Raw genomic sequence first — 24,686 nt, 5'->3', positions numbered from 1 at the left:
TGGCGTGCCGCGGGAGGGTATGCTCGCCGTGGTGGGGCTTGCGAATGACTCCCTCAGGAGCTCAGTGTCCTGTCAGCGGAGAAACGGGACCATTAACTCTTCAGGAAGTTGGGCCGTTCTTCCCCCTAAGTCCCACGAAGCAGGCAGGCCTAAGTTTGTGACATGTATAGTAAATGAGGCAAAAGTTGTAAAAGCATGAAAAAAAACCCTGTAAAAAACATACTGAACTTTTGACCATGTTGACCTTTGACTGTCAATCATATGGTGTCGACCTAATTACTAACTTTTAACTGTCTATCCATACATTGGAAGTGTGCATTAGCATCTTATTTTATCTATTTATTACCAGTTATCTTCTATGTGCAACTACAAGTCTCAGCATGGTAATAACTCATTATATTTATAATCACGGTGTGCAGATCAAGCCCCCCTTCCCCCAGTTACAGTCCAGAATAAAACGGGGGGGGGGGGACCACTTAATTGAGCAAAGTGAGCTAAATGCCTTAGGGTTCTGTTCATGAAGAGAAATTAAATAGAAATGAAAAGTGTCACATATTATTGCACTGTATTGATGCACTATATACTAGTTTAAAAGTGGTATTGAGAAATAATTACCTTTCATGTTTCACCTCCAATAAACAGCTCCACCACGAACAACCTAACCAGTGCAAAGAGTAAAATTCCGCTATTACTGTGCAAACGTTTTAGGCAGGTGCAGAAAAAATGCTGCAAAGTAAGAATGCTTTCCAAAATAGAAGTGTTAATAGTTTATTTTTATCAATGAAAAAGTGCAAAACAGAAGAGAAATCTAAATCAAATCAATATTTGGTGTGACCACCCTTTGGCTTCCAAACAGCATCAATTCTCCTAGGTACACTTGTACACAGTATTTGAAGGAACTCGGCAGGGAGGTTGCTCCAAACATCTTGGAGAACTAACCACAGATCTTCTGTGGATGTAGGCTTGCTCAAATCCTTCTGTCTCTTCATGTAATTCCAGACAGACTCGATGATGTTGAGATCAGGATTCTGTGGGGACTATATCATCACTTCCAGGACTCCTTGTTCTTCTTTATACTGAAGATAGTTTTTAAACGACATTGGCTGTATGTTTGTGGTCATTGTCCTTCTGCCAAACAGATGGTATTACATGATGGATAAACATACGTGCCTGTATTTCGCAGCATTGAGGACACCATTAATCCAGGCCAAATCCCCACCTCCATTTGCTGAAATGCAGCCCCAAACTTGCTAGGAACTTCCACCATGCTTCACTACTGCCTGCAGACACTTATTATTGTACTACTCGCCACCCTTCGGCAAACACTGACCACTGTGCCTATGGTCCTCAACATTGCCCATTTCGTTGTGCTTTAATGCTGAGATATATATGCAAGTACTTATCCATAATGCAATACAATCAGGGACGCATCTGATTGACTCAAAATGTATTCTGCAGCAGGACAAAGAAACAAACAAAATTCTGCAAATCAAACACAGTATTTCACGGACAGTGTTTCCTCCCCAAAAGCAGCTTGCAGTCAGTCATAACTCCCATGTTGTTGCAGACTACTCCTGTAGTTGTAGGAGATCATGCCTCTCCAGTAGCCTTTGTTGAGCTCTGTAACGAGTTTGTGAAAGAAGTGAACTTGTTAACTTCTTCGCTGTGCAGTGCTGCTTATGGGCCTTATTCAAGTTTGTTAGCAAAAAAAATAACACACTAATGGGCATAACCATGTTGCACTGCAAGTGGGGCAGATGTAACATATGCACACACAGAGAGTTAGATATGGGTGGGATGTGTTCAAACTGATAACTAAATTGCAGTGTAAAAAGAAAGCAGTCAGTATTTACCCTGCACAGAAACAATATAACTTGCCCAAATCTAAATCTATATGCACGTTACATCTGCCCCACTTGCAGTGCAACATGGCTTTGCCCATTAGTGTGCTTTTTTGATTTGCTAACAAACCTGAATAACCCCCCTATATGCGATTCTGTACCTTGACATTTCAGAACTTTACTCAGAGATTACAGTTCAAAACCGGTGAGATTGTGTCTACTCTACCTATGCACTGCACATCTGGAAACGGGTTCACTACGATCTGCCGGCGGCCGGCCGGCCGCCGGCTTACCGACAGTGTGGCGAGCGCAAATGAGCCCCTTGCGGGCTCGCCACGCTACGGGCACGGTGGCGCGCTACACTATTTTATTCTCCCTCCAGGGGGGTCGTGGACCCCCACGAGGGAGAATAAGTGTCGGTATGCCGGCTGTCGGGCTCCCGGCGCCGGTATGCTGGTCGCCGGGAGCCCGACCGCCGGCATACTGAAGACCACCCCTGGAAACGTATTGCAAACTCCTTGTACTATGAAATGCAAGATGAACTAGGGATTAGGATAATGTCGTTTGGGGAACAAGAGGTTATTGGTGGGAAAGATGATTTACATTTGACTGTAACAGTGACCATGTAAACCACAACATTACTTTAGGTTATCTCCAAATGCCAATATGGCCTACTCCCAGTTAAGTGCTGTTGCCAGACATTTCCTAATAATATGTGCGATCAACAAAGTAAATTTACTTATCGCTACATATTGCGGCAATGAAGAATATTTTATTTTAGGTACTCACCAATGTGAAGTTACCGGACACGAACTCAGGTAAGAGCCTGTCCTGGCAATCTGTAAGAAATGTAGCATTATCTTATAATAGCACTTTGCCTTCAGATGTTGCTACATAACCGCGCACGCACCACCATCAACGCATGTGCAGTGTGGAAACTTTATGTTGCAGATCACATTCACTTTAGTCCATACCCCGGCAGAGCTACCCCCATAGTAAGGATGGTCATCAGTAGGGATGCACATCGATAGTTTCCAATCATCAATAGTTTATAGACAATGCAAATACTTTTGCCATTGATGGGAGAGAACCAGATGGTTTTCCACCACTGATGGTACAGAACCTCCCGAAGTTTTGTGGGGGAGGGTTTAACAAAGGTGCTAGGACACTGAGCATAGCTTCTCTCCTAGACACCCACTAAGCCCCGGCCCCAGGGTCTGATTACCCCACGGGCCAGTCAGTGAGGTAATAGGGAGGACTATCGGTTAGTGCAACCATTGATGGTCACCCATTACATCATTTACAACCACCGATGGTTACCTACCATGTTATTATAGACGGAAAACACACCGATAGCCATCTCTAGTCATCCTAAGTAGGGTTTTCGGATCTGTAACGCTAGACTGCATGCAAGCTATCGTTAGCACATCGTGAGTAGAAGCACATGGACTCACGATATTGTGAGTTCTGGAGCTGGCAGGGAGTTAAGGGGTATCTATCACATGCGATACCTCTTTCTGGTGTATGGGCACCTTAAAAGCCATTCCTTTTGCAGTTTGTTACATAGCTGTCCTAGTAGAACAAAATGTGGAGAGCTGAAGCGAGCGTCACTCTTCACATAGCAAAACACAGCAGCTCCGCTATCGTTACCTACACTTTAATAAATGTGACACACTTAATTCGTCTTCAAACTTCAACGAACAAAACGGCTTCAGCGTATTTTAATGCCATGATTTCATAAACAGCCATCTGGGACGGCACTGAACCCAGTTGAATTCCGCATCCTAGCGCACGAGGCTGAAGTTAGCTTCTTATTCGGCCAGATTCTTATTCGAACTACAGCTTCTTATTCAGAAAATTTAGTTTTACAAGGGTTAACTAGTCTTGGGCCACAAATTTCAGACCTGAAATCAACAGAGGGTGGTCACTTGAATATGACCCACTTGTATTTTTCCTGCCACAACCCTGTTTTGGCCATGATTCCGTCCCCGGTTAGCGTCTGAGTACGGAGGATTGTGATGCTAGCCTGGGGATTCAGTCTCCGGTGAGCGTCTGTGACTAGTTTAGGGTATTAAGACGCTGGCTCAGGACGCCCCTCATAGCGCCAACACTGTGTGACGCTGAGCCTTCCCGGAGCGAAGCTGCACAGAGCTGCGCGCCTACCCTTGTGCCGCCATATGTCGCCATCTTCTGACTCTGTAAGCGGTTGGCGGCATGCTGCCGGGGTGAGCGATCCCCTGTGGCGGGGAACTTTCGATCCCCTCAGGAGCTCAGTGTCCTGTCAGCGGAGATAGTGGCTCAGACCCCGCAGGGCGGACACTACTACCCCCTTAGTCCCTCGAAGCAGGGAGGCTGTTGCCAGCAGCCTCCCTGTGCCTAAACTCTAAATAAAATAATAAAACTAAAAGAACTCCTATGGAGCTCCCCTAGCTGTTACTGGCTCCTCCGGGCACATTTTCTAAACTGGGTCTGGTACGAGGGTAGAGGCTAGATCCAAGTGGCCTAAGGGACCTTTTCCGTCAGGGGGAGGAGCCACGACACAAGGGGGAGGAGCTACGCCAGCGGTACAGTTGGTCTAGTATCCACACCACCAACTATTACCTTTAGTAATTAGGTGGCGAGCGAAGTGAGCCACCGTGCCCGAAGCGTGGCGAGCGAAGCGAGCCTGCCAGGGTACTTTTCGGGTACCTTGTTCGGCCGCAGCTCCTCCCCCTGGTGACGGGTCTCCTCTCCTAGGTACGTCAGAAGGTCCCTTCTCCAATATAGAACCAACCCTGGTACGAGGGGCATAGAGGGAGGAGCCAGCCCACACTCTCAAACTTTTAAAGTGCCAATGGCTCCTAGTGGACCCATCTATACCCCATAGTACTAATGTGGACCCCAGAATCCTCTAGGACATAAGAGAAATGGTGTTTGTGCCCACTTTGCCAGCGTATTTCATGCCCAAACCAATGTTGGGCCAGGCAGAATACAAGTGCGTGATATGTAAGTGACTACATTCTGTTAATTTCAGGTCTCACATTTGTGGTCCAAGATTAGTTAACCCTTGCGAAACTAAAGCTACTTATTCAAAATTGTGAAACATTGAGTGTGTGCCCACTTTGCCAGTGTATTTCATGGCCAAAACAGCGTTGGGCCAAGCAAAATACAAGTGGGTCATATGTAAGTGGCCACCCTGTGTTGAGTTCAGGCATCAAATTTGTGGCACAAGACTAGTTACCCTTGCAAAACTCAATTTTCTGAATAAGAAGCTGTAGTTCGAATAAGAAGTGAATGAGAAACCAACTTCTGTCTTGTACCTAGCGCTCACTGCTAAACTTACCGTACGCTTGCAAAGCCTTAATGTATTTTACATCCAAACACAACGCCTCATTGCTGTATGAGACCCCGCACCAACCTATTCCCCATACTACGGACCAATGCACAGCGGCGCACCCGCAGCACGTACACGATGCGGGCGCACAGAGTCTCACTCCACAGCTTCTCTCACGGCCAGAGAAAATGTGACGGTAAAAAGATTGTTTATAATTGGTCAGCGAGCACGCTCATCAGAGCAGGAATCAGCATTCCGATTGCTGATTGGCCTCTGTGGGTGTCCGTCTTCCCGTTACCTGTCGTCAATTGGTCCGTGTGTGCGTCACTCCAACTTGGGGCAGCGACGGTTGGCTGGGACGGTGTAGGTTGTGCATACTGGGTTTGGTTGCGGGCCCGGTAACCAGCGCTGCCGCTATAACCTGCGGGTGAGTTGCACGGCTTCCGGTACCGAGCTGTAGGGGATGGCGGAGCACAGGGCTTCCCCCTACCGGTCATGGGGTGGGACTGACCGCGAGCGTCTCTGGGGGAGTGGGAGGGACCGATGTAAACAGGATGTGCTCGGTGCTGACAGTACGTGGGAAGCAGCAGCGGCGTCTGTGGGTAAACAGCCTAGCTGAGGCCAAGAGCTGACACTCTGAATGGAGAATGTTAGTAAATAACAAAGACTGTGGTGTAGAGACACCAAGATGGAGGGTGTAAGACGGGTGTGTCTGACGTGAGGGTGCTGGAGCATTAGGGTAAGCTCGTCCAGGATTAGCAGCTGTGGAGGTTGCTGTGCCGGGAGGGGACGCCAGCAGCTGTGCCGGGCAGCATGCCCTGTGCTGGCCGTACATGTAGTGGGGAGAAGCTGCTGCAGTACTTGCATATGCGTTTCTCCTGCCCTGAATGCACAGTATAGTTGCTGCCAGCCTCACTACACTTCCTAGTAACGTGGGAAAAGCAGAACTTGAGTGTGGTCTAACTATGACACAGGTGTGCAATTTCTTTCTTTGTGCTCTAATGCCCACTAAATCCTCTTTTCTATCAAACCAATATAGGGCAGATACGTTGATTCGTGTGGGTAGGTCATTGGTTGGATTCCAGAATTACCTAGAATTTTACTCCTTATATTGTGTACAGTGTTTGTAGATGTTTTGCTTGGTGCTAATTTACATCCAAAAGTTGGGCGCACATTTGTCTATGACTATGGCTTATATATGACTTACATTTCCTATGTGCACAGAGCCCGCATCTGATACGTGTTTTCCTTCTAGCTCCATTAGCCATGGTAACCAGCCACCACTCCATCACTGTATTGACAGCGTCATTGTGCCAACACAATCTCTGTGGTGCTGGTGGCCTTGGATGGCTAGACAAATGTGGCTTCAGATGCCTAGGTTTTCTCAACAATATACATTTTATTATAATTTGAGAAGTTTCTTTCATGGAGAAGTGATATTTCACATTTTGTGGATGACCACTTTCAATTACACTCGTAGAAAGCTCTCCTTCTAGTGGGCTGCACCAATATTCAGCCTCTCATTTCACAAGTGAAACTTTCAGCACTGAGGAGTGATGTCATTGAGGTTTGATGTAATGGTCTGTAGTCAATTTATAGGTTCTACTGTATGTAACTGATAAATACACTAGGGATTCTAATTAGAACTGTGTGAAGGTGTGCTTAGACAGATTGTGATCTAGATTTAAGATTGACTTCTTGAGGTTTTAGCTGTCAAGCATGATATATTCACATGGCTATGTAAACACAAAATCAATTCTCAGTTTGTGTTGTTGCCACATTATGTGAACTGGCACTGTATTTTTAGAATGCTACGAAATCAGTTGTCCGTTAATACTATGAACAATATCATCTCTCCATTAACTACTTCACACTCACACCTGGTCCTGATTTATCTAGCAAATGCATCCACATAAAGAAAGGAGATCATAAGTTGGCCGTACACCTAAAGATTTATTGTCCAATCTGGCTGATTGGAACGAAAATCTGGTAATGTACGGGAGCAAATGACAATTGATCATTTGCTCCCAAACCCTGAAGAACAGACAAAAATAGTCAATCAGACAAATTGATTAGACCAATTGTCTGAAAGACCGTTTTTGTCAGTTTTCTGGCGTTTCGTAGTAAATGGTCAATTGTCATTTGCGACCATACATTACCAGATTTTTGTTCCAACCAGCCAGATAGGACAATAAATCTTTAGGTGTATGGGCAGCTATACTGTATTTAGCAGCAACTTTCCACCAAGGATGATCAAGTGAACGCCAGTCAGATCTAGCTTTTCCTTGTGTTATTGTACATTCACAATATACTACTCAGTTTTATGGCAGATGTTTAATTATGTTGGTATTTTATCTACATTAATTAGAAATGACCATACTGCTTCCGCTCCTGTGGTTGAAACCAAGCAACTAAACTTTTATACACGCCATGGAAATCATCTGCTAAAAGCATAGACAGAAACCTGTATTTTTTTATACCCAATGTTTTACCGTGGTTAATATGATGCCGTCCTATGGGGGTTATTCAGGTTTGTTAGCAAACCAATAAAAAGCACACTTATGGACAAAACCATGTGCTCTACAGGCGGGGAAGATATAACAAGAGATCTGCGTGGGTTATATTGTTTCTGTGCAGGGTAAATACTGGTTGCTTTATTTTTACACTGCAGTTTAGATTCCAGTTTGAATACCCCACCCAAATCTAAATCTCTCTGCACGTTACATCTGCCCACCTGCAGTGCAAAATAGTTTTGCCCGTTAGTGTGCTTTTCTCCTGAAAACACACAGGTTTGTTGAAACCCGTGTTTTTGTAGAAACGACCCCGTTTTCGAATGAAAGCAGGGCTGTTTCTGAGGTTAGGTTTCGTCTGCCCAAAGTAGGTGAAACAGATTCCACGGTGACCTGCACTGTCCAATGCCCACTGCAGCAGGCTGGGACTGCAGGGAGGGCGCCGCGGCCTGGGAGCCGGCGCTCGGCGCTTTGACCCCTGGCGCGGAAGCCAGGGAAGCGCTGTGATCTGCATCCCACCCTCTTCCCCTGGCAGCGGTCACATGATGGGGGAGCTGTCATGTGACTGGGGGGGGGGGGGGATATGGAGCGATGCATCGGGAGCTGCCAGGAGCTGGCACCCAATGCAGTACACACAAATCTGCATACACAACAGCTCGTGCACGCTTATTGGGGCTAATAGGATAGCCCTGGGCAATATCATTACCCATGGTAATAGGATACTGTTTTTGGGGGTCTATTTACTAAGCCTTGAATGGAGATAAAGTCAACAGAGATGAAGTACCAGCCAATAGGCTCCTAACTGCCATGCCACAGGCTGTGTTTGGAAAGTAACAGGAGCTGATTGGCTGGTACTTTATCTCCATCCAAGGCTTAGTAAATAGAGTACTAAGGAGTCTATTTACTAAGCCTTGGATGGAGATGTGCACGGAGATAAAGTACCAGCCAACCAACTCCTTTTTCAAACTCAGCCTGTGAAATGTCAGTTAGGAGCGGATTGGCTGGTACTTTATCTCCGTTGACTCTATCTCCACCCAAGGTTTAGTAAATAGACCCCTTAGTCTCATAAGGGCAATTTATTTTTAGTTAGCTCTAGTTCAATGCACAGGACACCACAAACCTTTGTTGTATTAATGGACAATAGCCATAAATAGTTAAAGTTTGGATGACCAAACTGGTTTTGATTTGAAAATAGCTCTATTAAAATGGAAGGCTTACCCCTTGTAAGATCATGTAAAATCACGATTACTGAGACTACTGTGTTACTAAGTATCTTAATTTACCTGAAATAATGGCTTTGCCTGATTATGCTGTCTGTACACTGTTTAATTCCATGGCCTTTTAGGATCAGTTTGTGTTGCATCAGTTTTGTGTGCTGGCCTACATAATTCTGTATTTATTCCCCTCTTATATGAACGTGTCACTTCTTGAGCTTAGTTGTCTTTAAATGCACAAAATATTCCAGTCCCCAAATGCTTTTCTCTTATGTCCTAGAGGAAGCTGGGGACTCCGTAAGGACCTTGGGGAATAGACAGGCTCCACACGAGACATGGGCACTAAAAAGAACTTTAGGTATGGGTGTGCACTGGCTCCTCCCTCTATGCCCCTCCTCCAGACCTCAGTTTAATACTGTGCCCAGAGGAGACTGGGTGCACTACAGGGAGCTCTCCTGTGCTTCCTGAAAAGAAAGTATTTTGTTAGGTTTTTTATTTTCAGGGAGACCTGCTGGCAACAGGCTCCCTGCATCGTGGGACTGAGGAGAGAGAAGCAGACCTACTTAAATGCTAGGCTCTGCTTCTTAGGCTACTGGACACCATTAGCTCCAGAGGGAGTCAGAACGCAGGTCTTCCCTAGCGGTTCGTCCCGGAGCCGCGCCGCCGTCCTCCTCGCAGAGCCGGAAGATAGAAGTCGAGTGAGTATAGGAAGGCAGAAGACTTCACAGGCGGCAGAAGACTTCAGAGCTTTGGAGAGGTAATGCGCAGCGGTAACGCTGCGCGCCATTGCTCCCACAACACACACAGCGCACACTGTGGGGTGCAGGGCGCGGGGGGGGGGGGGCGCCATGGGCTGCAATGTAGACCTCAGCACTGGCTTTTAGGAATATAATTACTCAGTTTGATATTATTTCAGAGCCCCCGCCAGTTTAAAGAAAGAGCGGGACCGAAGCCCGCCACTGAGGGGGGCGGGGCTTATCCCTCAGCACTCACCAGCGCCATTTTCTCCTCAAGCACACGCTGAGAAGCTGGCTCCTCGGACTCTCCCCTACTGATCACCGGTGACAGAGGGTTTTAAAGAAGGGGGGGGGGCACATAATTGGGTGCAGTGAATAGCGCTGTATCTGGGTAATATTTTTCTTTTTCCCAAGATTATTGGCGCTGGGTGTGTGCTGGCATACTCTCTCTCTGTCTCTCCAAAGGGCCTTGTGGGGGAACGGTCTCCAGATAGAGCTTTCCCTGAGTGTGTGGTGTGTCAGTACGTGCGTGTCGGCATGTCTGAAGCGGAAAGGCTCTCCTAGGGAGGAGGTGGAGCGCATGAGTGTGGTGTCGCCGTCGGCAACGCCGACACATGACTGGATGGATATGTGGAATATTTTAAATGCAAATGTGAATTTATTGCACAAACATTTGGACAAAGCAGAGTCCAGGGACAACACAGAGGGTCATACCCTGCCTTTCCCTATGTCACAGGGACCTTCTGGGTCTCAAAAGCGGCCGCTTTCTCAGTTAGTTGACACAGATACCGACACAGTGTCTGACTCTAGTGTCAATTATGATGATGCGAGGTTGCAGCCAAAATTGGCAAAGAGTATTCATTATATGATTATTGCTATAAAGGATGTGCTGCATATTATAGATGACCCCGCGGTGCCTAATCCTAAGATCCACATGTTTAAAGAAAAGAAGCCTGAGGTTACTTTTCCACCTTCTTTTGAATTAAATGAGTTTTCTCTATCGTCCTAGTGGATGCTGGGGTTCCTGAAAGGACCATGGGGAATAGCGGCTCCGCAGGAGACAGGGCACAAAAAGTAAAGCTTTAGGATCAGGTGGTGTGCACTGGCTCCTCCCCCTATGACCCTCCTCCAAGCCAGTTAGATTTTTGTGCCCGGCCGAGAAGGGTGCAATCTAGGTGGCTCTCCTAAAGAGCTGCTTAGGAAAGTTTAGCTTAGGTTTTTTATTTTACAGTGAGTCCTGCTGGCAACAGGATCACTGCAACGAGGGACTTAGGGGAGAAGAAGTGAACTCACCTGCGTGCAGGATGGATTGGCTTCTTGGCTACTGGACATCAGCTCCAGAGGGACGATCACAGGTACAGCCTGGATGGTCACCGGAGCCTTGCCGCCGGCCCCCTTGCAGATGCTGAAGTAAGAAGAGGTCCAGAATCGGCGGCAGAAGACTCCTCAGTCTTCTAAAGGTAGCGCACAGCACTGCAGCTGTGCGCCATTTTCCTCTCAGCACACTTCACACGGCAGTCACTGAGGGTGCAGGGCGCTGGGAGGGGGGCGCCCTGGGAGGCAAATGAATACCTATTTTGGCTAAAAATACCTCACATATAGCCTCCGGAGGCTATATGGAGATATTTAACCCCTGCCAGAATCCGTTAAGAGCGGGAGACGAGGCCGCCGAAAAAGGGGCGGGGCCTATCTCCTCAGCACACAGCGCCATTTTCCCTCACAGAAAGGCTGGAGGGAAGGCTCCCAGGCTCTCCCCTGCACTGCACTACAGAAACAGGGTTAAAACAGAGAGGGGGGGCACTAATTTGGCGATATGCTTTTCTCTATCGTCCTAAGTGGATGCTGGGGTTCCTGAAAGGACCATGGGGAATAGCGGCTCCGCAGGAGACAGGGCACAAAAAAGTAAAGCTTTACTAGGTCAGGTGGTGTGCACTGGCTCCTCCCCCTATGACCCTCCTCCAGACTCCAGTTAGATTTTGTGCCCGAACGAGAAGGGTGCAATCTAGGTGGCTCTCCTAAAGAGCTGCTTAGAGAAAGTTTAGTTTAGGTTTTTTTCTTTACAGTGAGTCCTGCTGGCAACAGGATCACTGCAACGTGGGACTTAGGGGGAAAGTAGTAAACTCACCTGCATGCAGAGTGGATTTGCTGCTTGGCTACTGGACACCATTAGCTCCAGAGGGATCGAACACAGGCCCAGCCGTGGAGTCCGGTCCCGGAGCCGCGCCGCCGACCCCCTTGCAGATGCTGAAGCGTGAAGAGGTCCGGAAACCGGCGGCTGAAGACTCCTCAGTCTTCATAAGGTAGCGCACAGCACTGCAGCTGTGCGCCATTTTCCTCTCAGCACACTTCACTGGGCAGTCACTGAGGGTGCAGAGCGCTGGGGGGGGGCGCTCTGAGAGGCAAATATAAACCTTATACAAGGCTAAAAATACCTCACATATAGCCCATAGGGGCTATATGGAGATATTTAACCCCTGCCTGACTGGAAAAATAGCGGGAGAAGAACCCGCCGAAAAAGGGGCGGGGCCTATCTCCTCAGCACACGGCGCCATTTTCTGTCACAGCTCCGCTGGTCAGAACGGCTCCCAGGTCTCTCCCCTGCACTGCACTACAGAAACAGGGTAAAACAGAGAGGGGGGGCACATTAATGGCTATATATATATATATTAAAGCAGCTATAAGGGAGCACTTAATATAAGGATATCCCTTGTATATATAGCGCTTTGTGGTGTGTGCTGGCAGACTCTCCCTCTGTCTCCCCAAAAGGGCTAGTGGGTCCTGTCTTCATTAGAGCATTCCCTGTGAGTTTGCGGTGTGTGTCGGTACGTGGTGTCGACATGTATGAGGACGATATTGGTGTGGAGGCGGAGCAATTGCCAAATATGCAGATGTCACCCCCCAGGGGGTCGACACCAGAATGGATGCCTTTATTTGTGGAATTACGTGATGGTTTATCTTCCCTTAAACAGTCAGTTGAGGACATGAGGCGGCCGGACAATCAATTAATGCCTGTCCAGGCGCCTCAAACACCGTCAGGGGCTGTAAAACGCCCTTTGCCTCAGTCGGTCGACACAGACCCAGACACGGGCACTGATTCCAGTGACGACGGTAGAAATTCAAACGTATTTTCCAGTAGGGCCACACGTTATATGATTTTGGCAATGAAGGAGACGTTACATTTAGCTGATACTACAGATACCGTAAAACAGGGTATTATGTATGGTGTGAAAAAACTACAAACAGTTTTTCCTGAATCAGAAGAATTAAATGACGTGTGTGATGAAGCGTGGGTTGCTCCTGATAAAAAGTTGATAATTTCAAAAAAGTTATTGGCATTATACCCTTTCCCGCCAGAGGTTAGGGCGCGCTGGGAAACACCCCCTAAGGTGGACAAGGCGCTCACACGCTTATCCAAACAAGTGGCGTTACCCTCTCCTGAGACGGCCGCACTTAAGGATCCATCAGATAGAAAGATGGAAGTTATTCAAAAGAATATATACACACATGCAGGTGTTATACTACGACCAGCTATAGCAACTGCCTGGATGTGCAGTGCTGGAGTAGTTTGGTCAGAATCCCTGATTGAAAATATTGATACCCTAGATAGGGACAATGTTTTACTGTCGTTAGAACAAATAAAGGATGCATTTATCTATATGCGTGATGCACAGAGGGATATTTGCACACTGGCATCTCGGATGAGTGCTATGTCCATTTCAGCCAGAAGAGCCTTATGGACACGACAGTGGACAGGCGATGCGGATTCAAAACGTCACATGGAGGTTTTGCCGTATAAAGGGGAGGAGTTATTTGGAGTTGGTCTATCAGACTTGGTGGCCACGGCTACTGCCGGGAAATCCACTTTTTTACCTCAAGTCACTCCCCAACAGAGAAAGGCACCGACCTTTCAACCGCAGCCTTTTCGCTCCTACAAAAATAAGAGAGCAAAGGGCTTGTCGTATCTGCCACGAGGCAGAGGAAGAGGGAAGAGACACCAACAGGCAGCTCCTTCCCAGGAACAGAAGCCCTCCCCGGCTCCTGCAAAAACCTCAGCATGACGCTGGGGCCTCTCAAGCGGACTCGGGGACAGTGGGGGGCCGTCTCAAAAATTACAGCGCGCAGTGGGCTCACTCGCAGGTAGACCCCTGGATCCTGCAGATAATATCTCAGGGGTACAGGTTGGAATTAGAGACGGATCCTCCTCATCGTTTCCTGAAGTCTGCCTTACCAACCGTCTCTTCCGAAAGGGAGAGGGTGTTGGAAGCCATTCACAAGCTGTACGCTCAGCAGGTGATAGTCAAAGTACCCCTATTACAACAAGGAAAGGGGTATTATTCCACTCTATTTGTGGTACCGAAGCCGGATGGCTCGGTAAGGCCTATTCTAAATCTGAAGTCCTTGAACCTCTACATAAAAAAGTTCAAGTTCAAGATGGAGTCACTCAGAGCAGTGATAGCGAACCTGGAAGAAGGGGACTTTATGGTATCCTTGGACATCAAGGATGCGTATCTACACGTTCCGATTTACCCCGCACACCAGGGGTACCTCAGGTTCATTGTTCAAAACTGTCACTATCAGTTTCAGACGCTGCCGTTCGGATTGTCCACGGCGCCTCGGGTCTTTACCAAGGTAATGGCCGAGATGATGATTCTTCTTCGAAGAAAAGGCGTATTAGTTATCCCATACTTGGACGATCTCCTAATAAGGGCAAGGTCCAGAGAACAGCTGGAGACAGCTTTAGCACTATCTCAAGAGGTGCTAAGACAACACGGGTGGATTCTGAATATTCCAAAATCCCATTTAATCCCGACAACTCGTCTGCTGTTCCTAGGAATGATTCTGGACACGGTTCAGAAAAAGGTTTTCCTTCCAGAGGAAAAAGCCAAGGAGTTATCCGATCTGGTCAGGAACCTCCTAAAACCAGGAAAAGTGTCAGTACATCAATGCACAAGAGTCCTGGGAAAAATGGTGGCTTCTTACGAAGCAATTCCATTCGGCAGATTCCATGCAAGAATATTCCAAAGGGATCTGTTGGACAAATGGTCAGGGTCGCATCTGCAGATGCACCTGCGAATAACCCTGTCACCAAAGACAAGGGTGTCACTTCTGTGGTGGTTGCAGAAGGCTCACCTATTAGAAGGCCGCAGATTCGGCATTCAGGATTGGATCCTGGTGACCACGGACGCCAGCCTGAGAGGCTGGGGAGCAGTCACACAAGGAAGAAACTTCCAGGGAGTATGGACGAGTCTGGAAAAGTCTCTTCACATAAACATTCTGGAACTAAGAGCAATCTACAATGCTCTAAGCCAGGCGGAACTTCTCCTGCAAGGAAAGCCGGTGTTGATTCAGTCGGACAACATCACGGCGGTCGCCCATGTAAACAGGCAGGGCGGCACAAGAAGCAGGAGTGCAATGGCAGAAGCTGCCAAGATTCTTCGCTGGGCGGAGAATCACGTGATAGCACTGTCAGCAGTGTTCATCCCGGGCGTGGACAACTGGGAAGCAGACTTCCTCAGCAGACACGATCTTCATCCGGGAGAGTGGGGTCTACATCCAGAAGTCTTCAACATGTTAATAGACCGTTGGGAAAGACCAATTGTAGACATGATGGCGTCTCGCCTCAACAAGAAACTGGACAAATATTGCGCCAGGTCAAGAGATCCACAGGCAATAGCTGTGGACGCACTGGTAACTCCTTGGGTGTACCAGTCAGTGTATGTGTTTCCTCCTCTGCCGCTCATACCAAAGGTATTGAAGATCATACGGCAAAGAAGAGTAAGAACAATACTAGTGGTTCCGGATTGGCCGAGAAGGACTTGGTATCCGGAACTTCAAGAGATGCTCACGGACGAACCGTGGCCTCTACCTCTGAGAAGGGACCTGCTACAGCAGGGTCCCTGTCTTTTTCAAGACTTACCGCGGCTGCGTTTGACGGCATGGCGGTTGAACGCCAGATCCTAAAAGGGAAAGGCATTCCAGAAGAAGTCATTCCTACCTTGATTAAGGCACGGAAGGAAGTCACCGTGAAACATTATCACCGCATTTGGCGAAAATATGTAGCGTGGTGCGAGGATCGGAGGGTTCCGACGGAGGAATTCCAACTGGGTCGTTTCCTACATTTCCTGCAATCAGGATTATCTATGGGTCTCAAATTGGGATCCATTAAGGTTCAAATTTCGGCCCTGTCAATATTCTTCCAAAAAGAATTGGCCTCTGTCCCTGAGGTCCAGACTTTTGTCAAGGGAGTACTGCATATACAGCCTCCTGTGGTGCCTCCGGTGGCACCGTGGGATCTAAATGTAGTTTTAGATTTCCTCAAATCCCATTGGTTTGAACCATTGAAAAAGGTGGATTTGAAATATCTCACATTGAAAGTGACTATGTTACTAGCCCTGGCCTCTGCCAGGAGAGTATCTGAATTGGCGGCTTTATCTTATAAAAGTCCTTATCTAATCTTCCATTCGGATAGGGCAGAACTGCGGACTCGTCCGCATTTTCTCCCTAAAGTGGTATCAGCATTTCATCTGAACCAACCTATTGTGGTGCCTGCGGCCACTAGCGACTTGGAGGACTCCAAGTTGTTGGACGTTGTCAGAGCCTTAAAAATATACATTGCAAGGACGGCTGGAGTCAGAAAATCTGACTCGCTGTTTATATTGTATGCACCCAACAAGTTGGGCGCACCTGCTTCTAAGCAGTCGATTGCTCGTTGGATTTGTAACACAATTCAACTTGCACATTCTGTGGCAGGCCTGCCACAGCCTAAAACTGTAAAAGCCCACTCCACAAGGAAGGTGGGCTCATCTTGGGCGGCTGCCCGAGGGGTCTCGGCATTACAACTCTGCCGAGCAGCTACGTGGTCGGGGGAGAACACGTTTGTAAAATTTTACAAATTTGATACCCTGGCAAAGGAGGACCTGGAGTTCTCTCATTCGGTGCTGCAGAGTCATCCGCACTCTCCCGCCCGTTTGGGAGCTTTGGTATAATCCCCATGGTCCTTTCAGGAACCCCAGCATCCACTTAGGACGATAGAGAAAATAAGAATTTACTTACCGATAATTCTATTTCTCGGAGTCCGTAGTGGATGCTGGGCGCCCATCCCAAGTGCGGATTATCTGCAATACTTGTACATAGTTATTGTTAACTAATTCGGGTTATTGTTAAGGAGCCATCTTAAGAGGCCCTTTCTGTTGTCATACTGTTAACTGGGTTTAGATCACAAGTTGTACGGTGTGATTGGTGTGGCTGGTATGAGTCTTACCCGGGATTCAAAATGCCTCCCTTATTGTGTATGCTCGTCCGGGCACAGTACCTAACTGGAGTCTGGAGGAGGGTCATAGGGGGAGGAGCCAGTGCACACCACCTGACCTAGTAAAGCTTTACTTTTTTGTGCCCTGTCTCCTGCGGAGCCGCTATTCCCCATGGTCCTTTCAGGAACCCCAGCATCCACTACGGACTCCGAGAAATAGAATTATCGGTAAGTAAATTCTTATTATATATATATATTAAGATGCTATAAGGGAAAACACTTATATAAGGTTGTCCCTATATAATTATAGCGTTTTTGGTGTGTGCTGGCAAACTCTCCCTCTGTCTCTCCAAAGGGCTAGTGGGTCCTGTCCTCTATCAGAGCATTCCCTGTGTGTGTGCTGTGTGTCGGTACGTGTGTGTCGACAGGTAGGAGGACGATGTTGGTGAGGAGGCGGAGCAATTGCCTGTAATGGTGATGTCACTCTCTAGGGAGTCGACACCGGAATGGATGGCTTATTTAGGAAATTACGTGATAATGTCAACACGCTGCAAGGTCGGTTGACGACATGAGACGGCCGACAAACAATTAGTACGGTCCAGACGTCTCAAAAACACCGTCAAGGGTTTTAAAACGCCCGTTTACTTTAGTCGGTCGACACAGACACAGACAGGGACACTGAATCCAGTGTCGACGGTGAATAAACAAACGTATTCCTTATTAGGGCCACACGTTAAAGGCAATGAAGGAGGTGTTACGTATTTCTGATACTACAAGTACCACAAAAGAGGGTATTATGTGGGATGTGAAAAAACTACCATAGTTTTTCCTGAATCAGATAAATTAAATAAAGTGTGTGATGATGCGTGGGTTCCCCCCGATAGAAAATTATGGGCGGTATACCCTTTCCCGCCAGAAGTTAGGGCGCGTTGGGAAACACCCTTTAAGGTGGATAAGGCGCTCACACGCTTATCAAAACAAGTGGCGGTACCGTCTCTATAGATAGGGCCGTCCTCAAGGACCAGCTGACAAGGCTGGAAAATATAATAAAAAGTATATACACACATACTGGTGTTATACTGCGGCCAGCGATCGCCTCAGCCTGGATGTGCAGAGCTAGGGTGGCTTGGTCGGATTCCCTGACTAAAAATATTGATACCCTTGACAGGGACAGTATTTTATTGACTATAGAGCATTTCTATATATGCGAGATGCACAGAGGGATATTTGCACTCTGGCATCATGAATAAACGCGATGTCCATAACTGCCAGAAGATGTTATGGACACGACAGTGGTCAGGTGATGCAGATTCCAAACGGCACAGTATGGCCGTATACAGGAAGAGGACTTGTTTGGGGTCGGTCCATCGGACCTGGTGGTCACGGCAACTGCTGGAAAATCCACCGTTTTTTACCCTAAGTCACATCTTTGCAGAAAAAGACACCGTCTTTTCAGCCTCAGTCCTCTCGTCCCTATAAGATCATATCTGCCCAGGGATAGAGGAAAGGGAAGAAGACTGCAGCAGGCAGCCCATTCCCAGGAACAGAAGCGTTCCACCGCGTCTGACAAGTTCTCAGCATGGCGCTGAGACCGTACAGGACCCCTGGATCCTACAAGTAGTATCCCGGGGGTACAGATGGGAATGTCGAGACGTTTCCCCTTCGCAGGCTCCTGAAGTCTGCTTTACCAAGTCTCCCTCCGACAAGGAGGTAGTATGGGAAAAAAATTCACAAGCTGTTTTCCCAGCAGGTGATAATTAAATTACCCCTCCTACTACAGAAAAGGGGTATTATTCCACACTATATTGTGGTACTGAAGCCAGAAGGCTAGGTGAGACTTATTCTAAAAATTTGTTTTTGAACACTTACAAAGGTTCAAATTAAGATGAAGTCACTCAGAGCAGTGATAACGAACCAGGAATAAGGGGACTATATAGTGTCCCGGGACATCAGGGATGCTTACCTCTATGTCCCAAATTTGCCCTTCTCACTAAGGGTACCTCAGGTTCGTGGTGCAGAACTGTCACTATCAGTTTCAGACGCTGCCGTTTGGATTGTCCACGGCACCCTGGGGTCTTTACCAAGGTAATGGCCGAATTGATGATTCTTCTTCGAAGAAAAGGCGTCTTAATTATCCCTTACTTGGACGATCTCCTGATAGGGGCATAGTCCAGGGAACAGTTGGAGGTCGGAGTAGCACTATCTCGGATACTGCTACAATCAGCACGGGTGGATTCTAAATATTCCAAAATCGCAGCTGATCCCGACGACACGTCTGCTGTGCCTAGGGATGATTCTGGACACAGTCCAGAAAAAGGTGTTTCTCCCGGAAGAGAAAGCCAGGGAGTTATCCGAGCAAGTCAGGAACCTCCTAAAAACAGTGCATCATTGCACAAGGGTCCTGGTAAAAATGGTGGCTTCCTACGAAGCAATTCCATTCGGCAGATTTCACGTAAGAACTTTTCAGTGGGATCTGCTGGACAAATGGTCCGGATCGCATCTTCAGATGCATCAGCGGATAACCCAATATCCAAGGACAAGGGTGTCTCTCCTGTGGTGGTTATAGAGTGCTCATCTTCTAGAGAGCAGCAGATTCGGCATTCAGGATTGGATGCTGGTAACCACGGAGCCCAGCCTGAGAGGCTGGGGAGCAGTCACACAAGGAAAAAATTTCCAGGGAGTGTGATCAAGTATGGAGACTTTTCTCCACATAAATATACTGGAGCTAAGGGTAAATTTATAATGCTCTAAGCTTAGCAAGACCTCTGCTTCAAGGTCAGCCGGTATTGATCCAGTGGGAAAAACATCACGGCAGTCGCCCACGTAAACAGACAGGGCGACACAAGAAGCAGGAGGGCAATGGCAGAAACTGCAAGGACTTTTCGCTGGGCGGAAAATCATGTGATAACACTGTCAGCAGTTTTTCATCCCGGGAATGGAAACTGGGAAGCAGACTTCCTCAGCACGACCTCCACCCGGGAGAGTGGAAACTTCATTGAGAAGTTTTTTTTCCACATGATTGTAAACCGTTGGGAAATACCAAAGGTGGACATGATGGCGTCCCGTCTGAACAAAAAACGGGACAGGTATTGCGCCAGGTCAAGAGACCCTCAGGCAATAGATGTGGACGTTCTGGTAACACCGTGGGTGTACCAGTCGGTGTATGTGTTCCCTCCTCTGCTTCTCATACCTAAGGTGCTGAGAATTATAAGACGTAGAGGAGTAAGAACTATACTCATGGCTCCGGATTGGCCAAGAAGGACTTGGTACCCGGAACTTCAAGAGATGCTTACAGAGGTCTTATGGCCTCTGCCGCTAAGAAGGGACTTGCTTCAGCAAGTACCATGTCTGTTCCAAGACTTACCGCGGCTGCGTTTGTCGGCATGGCGATGGAAAGCCGGATCCTAAGGGAAAAAAGGCATTCCGGAAGAAGTCATTCCTACCCTGGTCAAAGCCAGAAAGGAGGTGACCGCACAACATTATCACCACGTGTGGCGAAAATATGTTGCGTGGTGTGAGGCCAGGAAGGCCCCACAAAGAAATTTCAACTCGGTCGTTTCCTGCATTTCCTGCAAACAGGAGTGTCTATGGGCCTCAAATTGGGGTCCATTAAGGTTCAAATTCGGCCCTGTAAATTTTCTTCCAGAAAGAATTGGCTTCAGTTCCTGAAGTCCAGAAGTTTGTCAAGGGAGTATTGCATATACAAACCCCTTTTTTGTGCCTCCAGTGGCACTGTGGGATCTCAACGTAGTTCTGGGATTCCTCAAATCACATTGGTTTAAAACCAGTCAAATATGTGGATTTGAAGCATCTCACATAAAAAGTGACCATGCTCTTGGCCCTGGCCTGGACCAGGCGAGTGTCAAATTGGTGGTTTTTTCTCAAAAAAGCCCATATCTGTTTGTCCATTCGGACAGGGCAGAGCTGCGGACTCGTCCCCAGTTCTCTCCCTAAGGTGGTGTCAGTGTTTCACCTGAACCAGCTTATTGTGGTGCCTTGCACCTACTAGGGACTTGGAGGACTCCAAGTTGCTAGGAGTCGTCAGGGCCCTGAAAATATGTTCCAGGACAGCTGGAGTCAGAAAATCTGACTCGCTGTTTATACTGTATGCACCCAACAAGTTGGGTGCGCCTGCTTCTAAGCAGGCGATTGCTCGTTGGATTTGTAACACAATTCAACTTGCACATTCTGAGGCAGGCCTGCCACAGTCTAAATCGGTTAAGGCCCATTCCACAAGGAAGGTGGGCTCATCTTGGGCGGCTGCCCGAGAGGTCTCGGCATTACAACTCTGCCGAGCAGCTACGTGGTCAGGGGAGAACACGTTTGTAAAATTCTACAAATTTGATATCCTGGCAAAAGAGGACCTGGAGTTCTCTCATTCGGTGCTGCAGAGTCATCCGCACTCTCCCGCCCGTTTGGGAGCTTTGGTATAATCCCCATGGTCCTTTCAGGAACCCCAGCATCCACTAGGACGATAGAGAAAATAAGAATTTACTTACCGATAATTCTATTTCTCGGAGTCCGTAGTGGATGCTGGGCGCCCATCCCAAGTGCGGATTATCTGCAATACTTGTACATAGTTACAAAAATCGGGTTATTATTGTTGTGAGCCATCTTTTCAGAGGCTCCGCTGTTATCATACTGTTAACTGGGTTTAGATCACAAGTTGTACGGTGTGATTGGTGTGGCTGGTATGAGTCTTACCCGGGATTCATAATTCCTCCCTTATTGTGTACGCTCGTCCGGGCACAGTACCTAACTGGCTTGGAGGAGGGTCATAGGGGGAGGAGCCAGTGCACACCACCTGATCCTAAAGCTTTACTTTTTGTGCCCTGTCTCCTGCGGAGCCGCTATTCCCCATGGTCCTTTCAGGAACCCCAGCATCCACTACGGACTCCGAGAAATAGAATTATCGGTAAGTAAATTCTTATTATTTGAAAGTGCTTGGGAAACTCCAGATAAGAAGTTGCAGATTCCCAAAAGGATTCTTATGGCGTATCCTTTCCCTATCAAGGACAGGATACGGTGGGAATCCTCCCCAAGGGTGGACAAGGCGTTGACGCGCCTTTCCAAAAAGGTGGCGCTGCCGTCTCAGGATACAGCGGCCCTCAGGGATCCTGCTGACCGCAAGCAGGAAACAACTTGAAGTCAATTTACACACATACCGGTACATTACTCAGACCGGCGATAGCGTCGGCTTGGGTTTGTAGCGCTGTACTAGCGTGGACCGATACCTTATCTGCTGATATGGATACGATGGATAAGGAAACTATTTTATTGACCCTGGGACATATTAAGGATGTTGTACTTTATATGAGAGAGGCTCAAAGGGATATAGGCATACTGGGGTCCAGAGCAAACGCTATGGCGATTTCTGCCAGGCGGGTGCTGTGGACCCGACAGTGGTCGGGTGATGCCGACTCAAAACGGCATATGGAGGTTTTGCCATATAAGGGTGAGGAGTTGTTTGGGGAAGGTCTCGCGGACCTAGTTTCCACAGCTACTGCTGGTAAATCAACTTTTTTACCTTATGTTTCCTCACAGCCTAAGAAAGCGCCACATTATCAGATGCAGTCCTTTCGGCCGCATAAATCCAAGAGAGCTCGGGGATCTTCCTTTCTTGCCAGAGGTAAGGGCAAGGGGAAAAAGCTGCCAGCTACAGCCAGTTCCCAGGAACAGAAGTCCTCCCCGGCTTCTACTAAATCCACCGCATGACGCTGGGGGAGTCCGCTCCAGTGGGGGCACGTCTTCGTCTTTTCAGCCAAGTCTGGGTTCACTCTCGGGTGGATCCCTGGGCAACAGACATTGTTTCCCAGGGGGTACAGGCTGGAATTCGAAGAGGTGCCTCCTCGTCGGTTTTTCAAAACAGCACTGCCGACTTCTTCCCCAGAGAGGGAGGTAGTTTTTAGCAGCAATTCAAAAATTGTGTCTCCAACAAGTGGTGGTCAATGTGGGCTATTACTCAACCCTGTTTGTGGTCCCGAAACCGGACGGTTCGGTCAGACCCATTCTAAATTTAAAATCCTTAAACCTATACTTAAAGAGTTTCAAGTTCAAGATGGAGTCGCTCAGGGCGGTCATTGCCAGCCTGGAAGGGGGAGATTATATGGTGTCTCTAGACATAAAGGATGCATACCTTCATGTCCCCATTTATCAACCTCATCAGGCGTTCCTGAGATTTGTGGTGGAGGATTGTCACTACCAATTTCAGACGTTGCCGTTTGGGCTGTCCACGGCCCCGAGAATTTTTACCAAATTAATGGCGGAGATGATGGTGCTCCTGCGCAAGCAGGGGGTCACAATTATCCCATACTTGGACGATCTCCTGATAAAAGCGAGATCGAGAGAACAGTTGCTGGTCAAAGTATCACTCTCACTGAGGGTGTTACAACAACACGGTTGGATTCTAAACCTGCCAAAGTCACAGTTAGTTCCAACAACCAGATTGCCTTTCTTAGGCATGATTCTGGACACGGAACAAAAGAGGGTATTTCTTCCGACGGAAAAGGCCCAGGAACTGCGGGACTTGGTCAGGGACCTGTTGAAGCCAGACAGGGCGTCGGTACATCACTGCACGCGAGTGCTGGGAAAAATGGTGGCGTCTTACAGGCCATTCCATTCGGCAGGTTCCATGCCAGAACCTTTCAGTGGGACCTTCTGGACATGTGGTCCGGGTCACATCTACAGATTCATCAGATGATCCGCCTGTCCCCCAGGGCCAGGGTATCTCTCCTGTGGTGGCTGCAGAGTGCTCACCTTCTAGAGGATCGCAGGTTCGGAATCCAGGACTGGGTTCTGGTGACCACGGACGCGAGTCTCCGAGGATGGGGAGCAGTCACACAGGGAAGAAACTTCCAGGGTCTGCGGTCAAGCCAGGAGGCTTGTCTACACATCAACATTCTGGAATTAAGGGCCATAAACAACGGCCTTCATCAGGCGCAGACCTTACTTCAGGGTCTACCGGTTCTGATTCAGTCAGACAACATCACAGCAGTGGCTCATGTAAACCGCCAAGGCGGCACAAGGAGCAGAGTGGCAATGGCAGAAGCCTCAAAGATTCTTCGATGGGCGGAGAGTCATGTAAGCGCTCTGACAGCAGTCTTCATTCCGGGAGTAGACAACTGGGAAGCAGACTTCCTCAGCAGACACGATCTGCATCCAGGAGAGTGGGGACTTCATCAGGAAGTCTTCGCAGAGATTGCAAGTCAGTGGGGTCTGCCTCAAATAGACATGATGGTTTCACGCCTCAACAAGAAACTTCCGAGATATTGCGCCAGGTCAAGGGACCCTCGGGCGATTGCAGTGGACGCACTGGTGACACCGTGGGTGTTTCAGTCGGTCTATGTGTTCCCTCCTCTTCCTCTCATTTCAAAGATACTGAGAATCATAAGACGAAGAGGGGTTCAGGTGATTCTCATCGTTCCAGATTGGCCTCGAAGGGCCTGGTATCCGGATCTACAGGAAATGCTCTCGGAAGATCCGTGGCCTCTTCCTCTCAGGGAAGACCTGTTACAACAAGGGCCCTGTCTGTTCCAGGACTTACCGCGACTGCGTTTGACGGCATGGCGGTTGAACGCAGGATCCTAGCGGAGAAGGGCATTCCGGAGGAGGTCATTCCTACTCTGATAAAGGCTAGGAAGGAGGTGACATTGAAACATTATCACCGTATCTGGAGGAAGTATGTGTCTTGGTGCGAAGCCAAGACTGCGCCTCCGGAAGAGTTCCATCTGGGCCGTTTTCTTCAATTCCTGCAAACAGGAGTGAATTTGGGCCTAAAGTTAGGCTCCATTAAGGTTCAGATTTCGGCCTTATCCATTTTCTT

General features: G+C 48.1%; 1 protein-coding gene and 1 long non-coding RNA gene across 3 annotated transcripts in view; one reads left to right on the top strand and one right to left on the bottom strand.

The window, feature by feature from the left end:
* Nucleotides 1–743: 743 nt before the first annotated feature.
* LOC135055496 (uncharacterized) lies at nucleotides 744–5,442 on the bottom strand. Of its 2 annotated transcripts, XR_010243763.1 has the most exons (3): nucleotides 5,164–5,437; nucleotides 2,631–2,680; nucleotides 744–1,620 (listed from the first exon to the last, which is right to left on the bottom strand). It is a non-coding gene; the product is annotated as an uncharacterized LOC135055496 (long non-coding RNA). The 2 variants fall into 2 exon arrangements; XR_010243762.1 differs by lacking the exon at nucleotides 2,631–2,680 and having other exon boundaries at nucleotides 5,164–5,442.
* Nucleotides 5,443–5,601: 159 nt separating this feature from the next.
* SP2 (Sp2 transcription factor) overlaps nucleotides 5,602–24,686 on the top strand; it is a 34,082-nt gene continuing 14,997 nt past the window's right edge. The window contains 1 exon segment of the mRNA XM_063959634.1: nucleotides 5,602–5,893. The gene's annotated coding sequence lies outside the window, so the exon portion shown is untranslated.

The sequence above is a fragment of the Pseudophryne corroboree genome, chromosome 3 (assembly GCF_028390025.1).
Source record: "Pseudophryne corroboree isolate aPseCor3 chromosome 3, aPseCor3.hap2, whole genome shotgun sequence".
In the NCBI taxonomy this organism is placed as follows: Eukaryota; Metazoa; Chordata; class Amphibia; order Anura; family Myobatrachidae; genus Pseudophryne; species Pseudophryne corroboree.
This window is presented reverse-complemented; position numbering and strand designations above follow the sequence as displayed.